The sequence below is a fragment of the Monodon monoceros genome, unplaced genomic scaffold, assembly GCF_005190385.1.
Source record: "Monodon monoceros isolate NGI ecotype Baffin Bay Population unplaced genomic scaffold, NGI_Narwhal_1 Super_Scaffold_14, whole genome shotgun sequence".
In the NCBI taxonomy this organism is placed as follows: domain Eukaryota; kingdom Metazoa; phylum Chordata; class Mammalia; order Artiodactyla; family Monodontidae; genus Monodon; species Monodon monoceros.
The window spans coordinates 59,846,433-59,861,426 of NW_021703770.1; the positions used below are offsets into that span (position 1 = coordinate 59,846,433).

At 42.0% G+C, this 14,994-nt stretch overlaps 1 protein-coding gene across 1 annotated transcript in view; it reads right to left on the bottom strand.

The window, feature by feature from the left end:
• KCNB2 (potassium voltage-gated channel subfamily B member 2) overlaps positions 1-8,340 on the bottom strand; it is a 395,389-nt gene extending 387,049 nt beyond the window's left edge. Inside the window, exon 1 of the mRNA XM_029223000.1 lies at positions 8,237-8,340. The gene's annotated coding sequence lies outside the window, so the exon portion shown is untranslated. The remainder of the gene's footprint in view (positions 1-8,236) is intronic.
• Positions 8,341-14,994: the final 6,654 nt, after the last annotated feature.

Below are 14,994 nucleotides of genomic sequence, written 5' to 3' on the forward strand. Positions count from 1 at the left end.
CTGTCACTGTTGTGGCCTCTCCCGTTGCGGAGCGCAGGCTCCGGACGCGCAGGCTCAGCGGCCACGGCTCACGGGCCCAGCTGCTCCGCGGCATGTGGGATCCTCCCGGACCGGGCCACAAACCCGTGTCCCCTGCATCGGCAGGTGGACTCTCAACCACTGCGCCACCAGGGAAGCCCGATGCCTCCCATTCTTCCCTCTTCCAAATGGGAATTTTGAATGCAATTATTCTAAACCCGATCCATCATTGCAGAACAGGAGGCCAGTAACCTGCCTTTTAAGTATAAAGGTTTCTGGACAAGGAGGGGCCATATACAGATTTAATTGGGGAGGAGGGGTTTAGCATTATTACCCACAGAACCTGGACGTTGAAATGGATGCAGCGACCAAGAAGGATTCAGGTAGTCTCCTGGGGCTGAGGTTTTCCTACATGTAGCCACAGAGGCAGAATACGATACAAATAGCTGTTTAGCAAAATCTGTGCTTCCCCTTTCATGATATAGGAATGTTGCTAGGGAGCTGCTGCCCAGCCAGGGGTTACATATTCCCCTCTATGTATTTAGGTAGAGTGATGTGATCATCTCACTAACAGAATGTGAATGGCATCAAGGTGTGTCACCTCTTGGATGTGCCTTCTCTGTGCTCATTCTCTTCCACAGCTGCCAGCTAGATGCAAAGAACTCCAAGTCCCTAGTGTAGACTGAATCTGGGTCCCCAAATCACCGCATGGAACACACACAATGGACTCTCATATGAGCCAAAAATAATCTTCTACTCTATCAATTACTGCAAAATGGAGGTTTATTACAGAAGCTCAAGTTACCTTAACTAATACAATGACCTTTGAAGAAGAAAGAGGCTTCAAGTGTGCTGTGATGGGAGCTGGATGATTGGGAGACACTTTATTTACAACTGTTTGCTACAGAGTATCCAAACCCTTCTCCACTTCTTCACCATTCCTTTTAAAGTTAAGTCCTGGACCTTATCCTACCTGTATCCCTCAGCAGTCTCCCAGCTCGTCTCCCAGGCATCAATCTCTTTTCTTCTTATAGTCCCTCTTCCTCATGCTAGCTCAGAGACTGTCCCCCAGTAAAAGTGGACCACATCACTCTATTTAAAACTGCAGTTGACCTCCACTGCCTGTCCTACAGGATAAAATCCAAGGGGCTTTGCAAGGCATACAATACCTTTCACATTTAATCCCCAAGTTCTTCAGTCTTAGCTGTCATCACTTCCCTACAACTGCCAACGTTGAGCCCCAATGAACAGCCAAGCCCTTTTTATGACACTGCTTTGCAAATGCTGTTCCCTCTGCCTAGAATGTTACCCATCTGCCTCCTTTTTAGCCTGGAGGCCGCTGACTCATCTCTTAAAAATTAGCTTAGCTGTCACTTCCACTGTGAAGTCTTGTCTGACACTCCCACGTAGAAAATAAAACGTTGACAGTTATGATCAGAGTAGTCAGCTTTGCATATGGTACCTACTATTACTTTGCTTCTAGTGCTTAGAAATCTAAGGGGTTGAATTTTGTTGCTGCTTATTTTGTTTATTATTTAGTCAGCCTCTAAACTTCCCGTCTGACTAAAAACTTAAGAGAAGTCTGATTTTTCAAAATAGCCCAATTATGCATTAGAATTACAGTGGCTTCCTTCTGTAGGAGAATATAGCCATCAGTGCTGCTGAAGGGGATTAATCCAGTCCTTCTGACAAAGGCTTCTAAAATCGTTAAGTATTTGGAAGGCAAGGCCCAGGAATGCAAGAAACCCTACAACGTGGGTAGAAATTCTGTGTCCTCCATTATTTTTACACTTTCATCAGACACATAAGTAAATGAAAAACTTGCTTATTATAATCGGTGACTAGATTCTAACCTTGTTGTACACAAAATATTTTTACATAGGAATGTTCCAGGAATGTAACTGCCACACTGGGAACCTCACCAGGATTTGCTCACCATTTTGGAAAGTCACATCACCCACTGTAACACTGCTCACGTTAACTGACTCACTAATACAACACCCACATCTGTTTGCAACTGTAGCTGTCACACTCAATGAACATATTTACTTTGTTCTTATTTCAAAATGCCAAATATACAAAAGTGTCATTGATATTCAGTTGAATATTTTCTCTTAAGTCCAAATTCATGCACTTCAAGTAGCAAGCATCTGACTGCTTTATGACATCTTTTACTGTAGTACACCTGAGCCTACACATACTGATATACTTGCAATTTTCATAAGCTGCTTTCCTTCTATTTCTTCTTTCTATTACAGATAGAGAATTTATATTGATTTTTGAAATATTACATGTGTAGACAGGTTACGCTATCTGTAATATCATTTCAGGAAAGTAAAAGGGATATTACAAAACACTGCTTGAGAAAAAGGGGGCATTGGGTCTGACTGAGTAGAGAATCACAGCTACATGCATCTAGGAATTCAAAGAAATCCTATTTTTTTTTTTACTCTTGGGATGCTTTTGTTAGGCAACTACTCAGCTGAACTGCCATCCTGCTCCACCGATAGCTCTTAAGGCATTTTGTTATGAGTTATGTGTCTACATGTGTAGGCTGTGAATGTATGAGGTCTTATTCGTATTTGTGTCCCCAACACCTCGCTTAGGGCTTGACACAGAGAAGCAGCTCAGTAGATACCTTAAGGATGAAATAACAAATGAGAATCCTGAGAGGTATGCAGTCCCTGGCTCTCTCCATAGAACTCTGAATCAATTATTCAACATTTTGCCTGTACCAATATTATAAAGCTTTCTTCATTCTGCCTAATGTCAGAGTCGGTTACGTACAAACTCAATTTTCTCTCCTCCTTGTTGGGCCAGGCAGTAATGTGTTCACCTCTGTATCCTGAAAGAACCCTGCATAGAAGCAGCAGTAAATAAGTAATATTTAAGTCAAATTATTCCCCGGGAATATTGCTATACATAATGGCTGTGTTTTTAGTACTAACCGTACTGTACTTCAGGTATATTATCGATTCATAGGGTATTTGTGGATTGGTCTGGACACCGAAGCATCCTCTAAAGTACTGTTTCTATAAATGTATTACAAGTTTCAAAAAACCCAAACTTTTAAAATCAACCTTTATGCTCCAAGCCAGTTGTAAGTTGAGAGTTGTCTATAATACAATGCAACTGGGCCTATGAGACCTAACATCTGTGAGAGAAATTAAAATGTCAATCAATCATGAGGCTGTATCTAAAGATTGGATTGGATGGCATCCTGCAGGCAATACTTGGCCAGTTTATCTTCCAAATTTAATGATGGTATTTTTCATATAAACAAAAGCAGTTGATATTTCGAAAGAACTTTACTTTAAATCTTATAAAAACTTTTCTTGATGAAAAACTCAGCTTATGATTTATGTTTTCATGGTTTTATTATAGTTATTTATCACTTAGTAAAATAAATGCACTCTAGACAATATACTAGAAAGTAAACCTGTTGGGCTTCCCTGGTGGCACAGTGGTTAAGAATCCGCCTGCCAATGCAGGGGACATGGGTTCAAGCCCTGATCCGGGAAGACGCCACATGCCTGGAAGCAACTAGGCCCGTGTGCCACAACTAATGAGCCTGCGCTCTAGAGCCCGCGAGACACAACTGCTGAGCCCACGTTCCACAACTACTGAGCCCACATTCCACAACTACTGAAGCCCGCACGCCGAGAGCCTGTGCTCCACAACAAGAGAAGCCACCGCAATGAGAAGCCTGTGCCCCATAACAAAGAGTAGCCCACGCTCGCCACAACTAGAGAAAGCCCAAAAATAAATTAATTAATTAATTAATTTTAAAAAATTTATAAACAAATAAATTTTTAAAAATTTAAACAAATAAAGTAAACCTGTTAAGTGGCTATATTCCAATTTCCAATATATTGGGGGTACATTTTACAGAAGAAAAAGGGGACAGGGGTAAAAGAAAATTATATTGCAAAACGAATAACTTCCTTTCAATATATGAATATTTAATTCTAAAAAATAAATTTAAAATATTTATAATACTATATTCAAAATAATTCACATTTTTTAAAAAAAACTGAAACTGAATATAAAATAAACTACCATAGAAATTGTCCAGTCAGATCATGTGTCTTGCCCAGTGTTAGTCTCTGGTCACTGTAAAGGCAGTACTTCCTAATGCTCTAGCATTCTGATAAAATTCCACCCATCTTTTAAAAATCAGCCTCTAAACTACCTTCTTATTTCAAATTCATAATGAAAGTTTGGGGGGTTTCTCCTATTTAAAATGAAGTCCCTATTTTTGGTCTTTTCCAAGCATTCCCTGTCATAATAACTATGGTAACCCTTAATGGGAGGATATAGCTCCAAATAAATCTAGGAGCTGAAAACATCATTTCTCATTCTGCCGGAGATCACACTTCTTAATGTTTAATATCATAGTGGTTAAGTGAAGCCAGAATGCCTGGGTTCAAGCTTGAATGTATCATTTACTTCCTATGTGACTTTAGACAAGAAAAGTCTCTGTAATTTAACTTTTATGTCTATATAACAGTATTAGTGATAGCTGCCTCATAGGGTGGTTGTGAGAATGAAAATATTTAGCATTTTTAAAACACTAAAAAGTGGCTGGCTCAACCATGTGTTACAATAATAATAATGAAAATAAATTTATTTTATTGACATAAATAAAATAATAATATAAATGTTATTTATAATAATAATGCTTTAATTTAATTTAAATTTTTAAAAATTTTAGTAAAGGTTATTATTATTATTGTTGTCTTCTAATAATTCCCCAATGCCTAGACTGACAAATTTTCATGAATCTGCCTTAATTAATTAATTTATTTATTAAGTATGAAATTGTGAAATGCACGTATGTATGCAAGAGATCCCTGATTTTGAACCATATACACAATTCTTCAATTAGTTATTCAAGTTTTACTCTCTATACTGTAAAAATCCTTGGGGGGCAAGGACTATGTCTTCTATCTCTTTTGTGTTTGCTACATTCTAATCAAGCACTCTTCTTCTTATACATAATGAGTATTAAATGAATTAATGAATAAGTTAGTGAGTGGATACATGGCATTAAATCAGACAGCACAGATAGGTACAATTCAACCTACAGGAACAGGCACTTTTCCCTTAAAGATAATACAGTAGGATTTGGCTTACACAGGCCAAGGAGCACCAAGCCTTACACACTTGACCTTCTGCCAGACAACCTGGAGTTTTGGTGAAGAGTTGGTGGGAATACGTATTTTAGAAGCTCAAGGAGGAAATAAGCAATGAACAAGAGTGGACTATAGATCCAAAGTACAAAGATACGTGTAGTATATGATGAAAAATGTGAAGGCTGTGCTGCTTTATAAAGTTTATTTTATCACTTCGGGAGTAACAAGGCTATAAACTCGTACCTTAAAAAATACGCTGAACTTAAAAAATATCACATACAATGCATGTGCATTCTCCACTCCTCTGAAGCCCTTATGAAAATAATAGGCATCAGAGTTTTGTGTAAAATCCACTTGACAAATATAAGCAAACTTCAAGTAATATCACATTCTGAAGTAAATGGAAAGTCTTAACCTTATATATTTACCTTAAAATGTTCATGAGGAGATGTCCTATCAACTTTAATGATGCTTCTTACGACGCTTCTTAGGAATTAGTCTCTCTAAGGGATAGCAAATTTCAAGGAACTAATTACTTCCTTATAATTTATCAAGAAAAAATACATTAGATCGGAATGAAATTATCTTGTAGATTTCCAATTTTTGCCAGAAATTTGGTTTACTTTCATAACACACACATATATGTATACATACACATATGTATATGTATGTTTATAATAATGCTTTAATTTTTAAACATTTTAATAAAAGTTATTATTATTACTGTCTTCTAATAATTCCTCAATGCCTAGGCTGTGACAAATTTTCATGATCCTCTTCCTGAATCTGCCTTAATTAATTATGTGTCTATATATACTTACTATGTACATACATACACATACACCAGTCTCTCTTTGAACACCATTTCAAAATGCCAGATATAAATTCAAGAAAAAAAATGTTCAATGCGTAAAGAATAGTTTCCACAGATACGCAGGTAGGTATGCAAGAAACCTGGACAGATATGCTTTTAAAGTTGCCAAGAATGTGACTGAAAGCCTACCCTGTCATTTTGTTTTGCTAGCAGTCTCACTTTTGCTACCATACTGGAAATTAGAAGGGCGAGTTCATGTTCACAGTTGCTCCAAGGCATCAACAAGGAAACTTTAAAAGCCAAACAGAAAAGGCTGGCTAAGGTAATAATTTTCACTAATCCCATCTGAATATTCAGCAAACACGTATGCCTGGAAAACTGAACTGTGGGATGTGGAGACAAGTGAGACTGGAAATAGTTTCGACAGATGCACGGATTGAGTCTACTTAGAAAAACACAGGAGCAAAAGAAAAGAGAGAAACTAGCATTCTCAAAGTGGCAGGCAATGGAGTTATTTTCTGGAAGCTGTGTGTATATTTGTGTATGAGAGGGATTTGGGAACACTAACACGAGAGGGCAAGGTGCAGGTTAAAAGGAGGAAGAATGCAAAGAGAACTGCCAAGTGATTCACTCCTTTCTCCAAGAGTCTGAGTTGTGCCAGAAAAAAAAAAAAAAAGGGAGTACATCAGACACAATTCTATTTGTGATAAACAACTGGTCTGAATCTGACAGCATGAGGGAGAAGAGTACAGTATTTGCTTGGTGGAGGCATATTAACTCTTTTAGGTGAGGAAGTTACTTTTCATTCAGTGGGGGAAAAGGTGTTTATACATTGGGTCCTCCAAATTCTCAGAACTGTAGCCAAACAAGTAAGTAATCACATAGTTATGCCTTACGTTAAAGACACCACCTCTAGAAGCAATTAAATGCACAGACACATGTACAGTGCACCCAATTACTGAACTGTTTAAGTTCTGATTAATTTAAGAACCAAGAACTCTCTAGTACAGATGTCCGTAGAGCTTATTCATGTATGACAAGTAAGCTTTGTACAACTTTATATTTATTCACACACACACACACACACACACACACCTCTAAAGAGTGAAATAAAGTAAAACTTTATTTTATACCTACATAATTTTTTAATGATACCCTCTTTTTCAAAATCTTTCCTGTAAGTTATTCAGTACCGACAAGTTAGACTTTAGATTTCTGACTGGAATTTATCTTTCTCTTGTTCTATGAAATGTGATTATCTCGACTGATGTTTTTTGGTAAATAAACCAAGAGACCTCTGTCCCACACAATACTACATATTTAAAAACAATAACAAATCCTGACTTTTCCTTTGAGCTGAGCTTAAAAAATCAGATTTCCAACAAAATTCCAAAACCCATCAATGCAAAAACAGAAATGTGAAATACTATTTAAAATACTGACATTATTGCATAACTTGATTAGAAGGAATGCTGAACCTGCATGAAATGAACCCAGTGTATATCTGTGCATCTTAAATTTTCCAGTGTAATCTATTATTATAACACTTGTGCGGTCATAAATGATGTATACATGGCACGTCTTTGCATACTGCACACTGAAAATTTTTATGAATGAATACACAAAAATGCTCATAATTCGAGAAAATGGATGGTAGCATACTATTTTGAAAATGGTCATTAAGCACTGGAAGCAAACGACGAGGCAAATGGTCGGTGTCTTTTGGTGCCATTCAGGGCAGTTGTATTCCCAGGTCCCCTAAGCAGAGTGTGTTGGAAACAGCCATGAAGCTCTTTCCTTAGAGACTCATTCTCTCTCTCAGGAACCCTGTGCTACACAGAACGGAGACCGTGCGCCGCTCAGAGAACAGAATGCATGCACGTCTCTGTGTTCTGAGGACTGTTCATACATCAGAGACATCACACTCCCCGAATCCGGTCCCACAAGTGTGTGCATGTGAGTGTGGCATTTACCAACAAATGAACAGAAGGCAACAAGAGCTCATCTCCTAGAAATAACATCTCCCATCCCTTCCCAGGCAGACTGCTCAGAAGCTTTTCAGGGGCTAACACTTGAGCGCCTTCCCCACGGGGATGGAGTCTTGCATTAATAACCCTCTCAGGGCTAAGTCAGCTTTGTGTGTAAGTCCACTCGGTGCCATATGGCAGTTTGCAATTCCTTTAGCAACTCAAGTCTGGCTAGGCTGCCCGCGATGATTCATTCTTAAAGGAAGACCCCTTCGGGGAGCAGCAATGCCCCCGCCACTTACCTAGCTCCCACCGACCCCGCTCTGCAGGCGGCACGGGCTCGGGCACCACAAAGGGCTGTGGGATTCCCCGCTCCCTCCGGGGCTCCTCTCCCCGCGACGGTGCCCTTCGCCAATGATCTGTCGCTGGAAATCCCCCTCCCCTCCACGAAGAGGAGGGTCTCCCCGGCTGGCTGGAGCTCCTGGCGTTTTTGGTTTTTTTTTTTTTGTTTTTTTTTTGGTTTTTTTTTTTTTCACCCCTCTCTTTACATCCCTGACTCTGGTTCACGGTCTGTAGTAGGAAGGCTCAAAGGAGAGGCGGCGGGAGGAAGCTAAGGCATCCTTAAAAAGAACAATAATCTTCATCGATCTTCACCCCCTTCCCCTCGCGGGCCCCCATCCCCCTGCCGCCGCCGCCGCCGCCCAGACAAGAGAGGGCTGGGATAGAAAAGGAAAAATCGAGCGAGGCTGAGCTCGCAGCGCGGAAGGAGCCGGGAAGGCGAGCCGCGCCAGCCGGGGAGTTGCCGCTCGCTCGGGTTGCCCGCGGTGCGGCGGCGGCGGCGGCGGCGGCCGGCGGGGGCGGAGGGCGGTGGGTGCTTGGTGGGTGTGTGTCTGTGGCGGAGCCGGGGAGAGGCTGGGCGCGGGAGGCGAGGCGGGGCGCTCGGGGGCGCCGGCTTGGGCGCGCACACCGGCCCGCGGCCACCCCGCCTCGCGCTCCGCCTCCTCCCGCGCTCCGCGCACCCGCGGGCTGGAGCGACGGCCGCCGCCGCCTCCTTCTCTTCCTCTTCCTGGGCGCTAGCAGCTCTGGAGGTGGGCGGCGGCCGGGGTGGCGGGGCTGCGCGGCCGGCCGGGCACCGCCGGGGACGCCCGGGCTCGGCCTGACGGCGCGGGAGCTATACGCTCGAGCTGGGGGAGCGCCCCGGAGCCCGGGGCGCGGGCGAGAGGGCGCCGCCCACACCTTGGCGGGCGCTTCCCACTCCTCCCGCGCGCCCGCCGCTCCCAGCTGCCCGGGCCCGGCTGCACACCCACCTGCTTCCCTCGGCGGCTGCCGCTCTGCGGAGCGGGAGGGTCCGCGGCCCCGCGGGCCCCGCGGACAGGGCGACGGGGAAAGCCCGGGGCGCCCCACCGGGATGCGCTCGGGCGGCTTCGCGGGATTCCCTGGGCCCTTCTGCTCTCGGTTGCTAGGTTCTCCCCCCGCCCGCCCCACACGCCCCTGACCCTGGCCCGCAACTCGACCCGGGGAACTGGGGCGAGGAGAGACAGCTCCTGAGTGATGGGGCCCGGAGCATCATCCCGGGGAAAGAGCGCGGGGATAACTAGGAGAGCAGAGAGGATCTGACTTTCTTCCGAGCTCCTCCAGCTCCGCTTGGGGGCCGTCGTCAGCCCCCAAACCCCGCTTTCCTGGGTTTGAAGGAAAAGCCTCGTCGGTGGCAGCCGTAACTCTAGCTTCCCACGGGGGCGCTATTCCTACTCTGGCTTCCTTTCTTTGGCCTGCTCTCCCTGTCATCTAGAGAACTGTGCCAAGTTCCTCCTCGGGGAGGCCACCGAATGGACATCCAGAACTCTCCCTACCTTCATGTCGAGGTAAAGACGGGATGAACTTGAATAATAACATCACTGGGCTCTCTGGGTTGCCGACCCATGGGCTCCTCAACAGGCACGAGATAGAGACAGACTGCACAGTTACAGGAAACAAAGTAGCTTGAAACCTTTTAAAAAGAATGCAGGCCGTGACAGTGTATTGAGAGTTGGGACTCCCTTCTGAGTTTCTTTAGGCCAAGAAAGATGGCTACTGAAGAAGGTCCAACACACTCAGGTTTAAACGTATCTCACTTAATCCTTGCTTCTCTTTTAGCCCTGATGTACACCGGGACGCTCCATCATCTAGGGTTCTCTACACTTTGACTTCCCACATCGCCACGGGCCTTACCTTGTGCTGGGTGGTTTTTTCGAGGTGCCAGATACTGGGCAGGATGTTTAGTATCGATGTTGGCCCTTCCGACGCCATCGCCCTCCGCCCAGGACCTATCCCGGTCCTTTGCTGTTTTCCAGGCTTCTCAAGTACGAACACTAGGAAAAGGATAGAGGACTCCCAGATCCTCAGACCTTTATCCCCAACCCTGACCTGTTCCCTAGCTTCTGCTCCAAATTTCCAGGGACCTGCCGGGTGTCCATTATTACGCCTCCAGTCTTTCCAGCCTCTATACAGACTTCCTGCAGATAACTCTTCCCCAGCTACAACCCTGACGTTATCATTCCCTGGTCACAAATGTTCTCTGGCTTCCCCATTCCCTGCCAAACAGTGTCTGCACACTTCTATGCCACTGCACGCCGCTGGAGTCTCTTCCGGGTCGCTCCTCTCCCAGTTTCGGATCCAGATCATTCCAGTATTTCACGGCCCATGTTAAACTCCGCCTCCTCCGTGACCCCTCCCTTTTGACGTCCATAGCACTCGGTCTGAGCTCTGTCTTTAAAGACGTATGACCTTCAGCTTCCTACAGAATGTATGTGCTTCCTATGGAAAAGTCTTACCATCTTAAATGTTTCTCCAGGGTAGATTCCCTATAACTTTGTTTGCGTTCTTTACATATAACCCAAAGCTACACATACAAAAAATACCTATTCATCCAACAAATATTTATTTTGCAACTTCTCTCAGGAACTCGATATTTGTTAAATGAATGGGATTTACAAAATATTTTGTCTAGAAAGACTACTTAAGATTCGTTTTAGGGTGGTATGACCTTGCATAAATTGATGGGTGTGAAAAATCCCCTTACTTTACAAGCCCTACATCAGTATCACTGATCACCTTCAATAAGAATTTAATTATTTTACAAGTGTTTTGTTTTTTTGCGGTACGCGGGCCTCTCACTGTTGTGGCCTCTCCTGTTGCGGAGCACAGGCTCCGGACGCGCAAGCTCAGTGGCCATGGCTCACGGGCCCAGCCGCTCCGCGGCATGTGGGATCTTCCCGGAGCGGGGCACGAACCCGTGTTCGCTGGATCGGCAGGCGGACTCTCAACCACTCTCAACCACTGCACCACCATTTAACATTTTAAATGTTAACATTTTAAAAATGTAAACTTTTTTTTACCTTAAGTTTCCATTATAGTTCAGAGATCTGAATACATTTTCCTACTAAGTGGTCATTGATCAAGAGAGCAGATTATCTATTGAGTAAAACACACTGCTGCTATCTCCATCATGGGAAGGAGGGTGCTAGGAGTAATTATCCATCATGCCTGAGTCCTGTCTGTACGCCTGCAATGATATGGAAAAACAATCTTTGGAAGTAAAATCTAATTCCACTTACAAAATTACTCATAGCTCAAATGGGCTATAGAGAATAACCCTTAGTATACAAATTTTTTGGAAAAGCTCAGTTCTCCATGTGCACAGCTTGAATTCTGGAATGCTGCAAAAACTCTTTTGTGTTGATTATCACCATGTGGTTTTACTGCCTTAGTGTATATAATTTTGTCTTTTTTTAGTTATTCTCCAAAGAAAAGATTTAAATGATCTAACTAAAAAGTCAGACGTTTTCACATTGCTCCTTAAGCCATCTTTTGTTTTTAACCTTTATTGATATTTATGGAAATGTTCCTCTTGCTTGTATTTCAATTTTTCAGATTTATCATGAGATTTGATGAAATTATATTAAAAGTAAAGGAGAGAAATATCTGTTTAAAATGTCAGAATGCTTTCCTCATAATACTTGGTAAAAAAAATCACTTTAATATAAGTTTAACCTGAAATACTCTTATGTGTGTCATTAGATCAATTTAGATGAAGCATGTGTTTCCTCATACATCATAATGCTGGTGTATTGGTATATTTATGTATATACACACGATATCAAGCAAAATAGGTTTTGGGTATTTTTTGTTGAATAAAGTGTTTGAAAAATATTTACTATAATCTGAATAACATCGTTACTGACTACACTTTAACCTATCAAATTGGAATTTTCATTGGCAAGTTGACTTCCAGAAAGAGCCTGTATAAGAAAGAATAAAGTAGTAAAGACTGGATAAAGAATATATTTTAAAATGTTAAAAGCAGAAGGGTAAGAATTTACAAGTTTTTTGGAGGCTAAATAATTAGAATTTGATTTAACTTTATTTAGAAAGTTAAATGGAAAGAAGTTTATGACATATGAGTAAAATCAAACAAAAACAAAATTTAGTTTAAAAGAGGAGTCTTTAAGAATGATGTGAACCCCATTAAAGGAAAAAAATACACAAATATAAATGTAAATATGTGTGTGTGTGTGACATATGAGTAAAATCAAACAAAAACAAAATTTAGTTTAAAAGAGGAGTCTTTAAGAATGATGTGAACCCCATTAAAGGAAAAAAATACACAAATATAAATGTAAATGTGTGTGTGTGTGTGTGTGTGTGTGTGTGTGTGTGTGTGTGTGTGTGTCTTCTGGAAGGATAAACATTAACCAGCTAAAGGAGTTACTTTAACAGTTGAAAGGCAGGCTTACTTTTATTTGGTATAACTTGGTTTTACCAAAAGATGGGTGAATATTTATCTTCTTTAAACATCAGCACCATTATAAAGCAAATATACATATAGATTAGGACTACACTTTTTTTTTTTTTAATGGAGAAAATACTGCTGTGGTGCTCACCATCATACAAGAAAGCAGGCACTGAAGGGTGATTAGAATTTACCACATTCTTACACCTAAACTGCCTTCTTTTTCCCTTCCAAATAAAAAGGTAGGAAAACTGGGCAATTTAGAGCAACCCACAGAGTCCTAGCAGCCACTGAAATCCTTCACTCGCACATTGCAGTGAAAGTTTGAAAAATAAATGAGCCGCTTGTGTGTTCATCGTTGAGGAGATAAGTACTATTTCACTGATTCTTTTGAATTTAGTTGAGACAGATTTGGCTGTCCTTTGAAGATTTAAAGTAAGAGATAAACTCCAGAGTGACTGTACTTGTATTTTTTTTAACAGGTCTTGTAGGGAGCATGAACTTTTTGGAAAATGTCAAACGCTTAAGCACAACATTTTTTTGCTATGTAGTAGCAGGAATATAAGTACAGTGTTTGAATCAATCTTTGGAGCTACTTCCCAACGTCATTAGTATCTAAGCAACCTAGTTAGTTCTTAGGAATCCATGAAGTTGGGGGTAAAGGATTTCTGGGACCAGTTAACTGGAAATTCCAAAAATATGCTACATAAAAAATATTTAATCATGTTTTTCCAGGACATGGTAGAACAAGGATTGGATTCCTAGTCAGATCTGAGCCCCATCTCTGTTATGTATTTGTGCTGTGTAATAACAGGTAAATTTTACAGAGACATTACAACATGTCAGGGACTGAATGGGCTAAATTCTTTACAGGTATTGGCTAATTTAATCCTTATAATGGCTCTTTGAGGTAGATACTATCATTATTATTCCAGTTAATAAAGAAAGTAACTGAACCAGAGAAAATTTAAATTATTTGCCCAAGATCACGCTGTCAGAATTGGAATTTGACCTAAGATAGTGTGACCTTAAAATTTTAGGCTATTTCCCTCTATCTCACCCCACTCTGATAACATCTTTCTTCTTGTTTCAGAGGTTGTTTCAAGTTCATGTGGGAAATAGTGTATAAAGTATTATTTTCAAATTTTAGGGTGGAAATCTGGTTAAGATGAATGTAGGAGTCGCCAAAGACAATCTACAAAAAGGAAAAAGGAGGGCTTCCCTGGTGGCGCAGTGGTTGAGAGTCCACCTGCCGATGCAGGGGACATGGGTTCGCGCCCCGGTCCGGGAAGATCCCACATGCCGCGGAGCGGCTGGGCCCGTGAGCCATGGCCGCTGAGCCTGCGCTCCGCAACGGGAGAGGCCACAACAGTGAGAGGCTGCAAAAAAAAAAAAAAGAAAAAAAAAAGGAAAAAGGAGATAAAAGAAAAAGAAAGAATTTGTTGCTGGTCCTTAAAGTGAATGGAGGTAGGACAGGCATCTTTTGTTTTTCTAGCAGGTAGATTGATGCTGATCACCCACACCACTCACTAGTTGTCTCCATAACATTTGTCTGAGATTTGATGTGTCAAGATTGGGTACATTTGGGATGAGGCATGTTGCCATGCACTAGGATGAAGGCTTTCAGGCTTACATAGGGAGGTATCTGTGTGGATCACGATCCACGCTGAAGGACAAAACACTTCCAGATTGTGAACATACCACCAGCACAGTGGATCAGAAAGCTTCTGAGGCTCTTAGAATAATCTGGGCTTTGGATAAGTAGCAAATGGATAATCTCCAACAGTAGAGGAAATACAACCAGTTACAAGTGAAAGAGCCCTCTTTGCAAATGCAAGGACATTTTTCTCAGCCCCAGACTTTACATTATTATAAGCAAAAAGTGGATATAATGATATAACATGTCCTTCCTGGCTCTGCAAGGACTTTGTCTCTCAGAAGCCAAGATACAGCCACGGCAAGCAAAATTAAATTAGTTACCCATGGTCTTTTCGGAGAAATTTCCGAGTGGACCTAGCAGTTGGGTTTAAATTGTGGCAGATACTCTGACAGTGCCTTTGTTCCCTTCTGAGAATGAAGCCTGAGCTGACAGTACGTTCAACAGAGACATCCTCCCCAAAGGGCCACTAATTCTCAGAATGACGAAAAAGTAATGCTGCCATAATTCTTGGTGTTTCCTGTTGTTAGCACTCTTGCACCTTTAAAACCTTGCAGTATCAAGTAGAAATACTGATCATTACTAGGATCCATAGCCTGACAATTATTTCTCCCTACTAATTAAAGTTGTGCTTT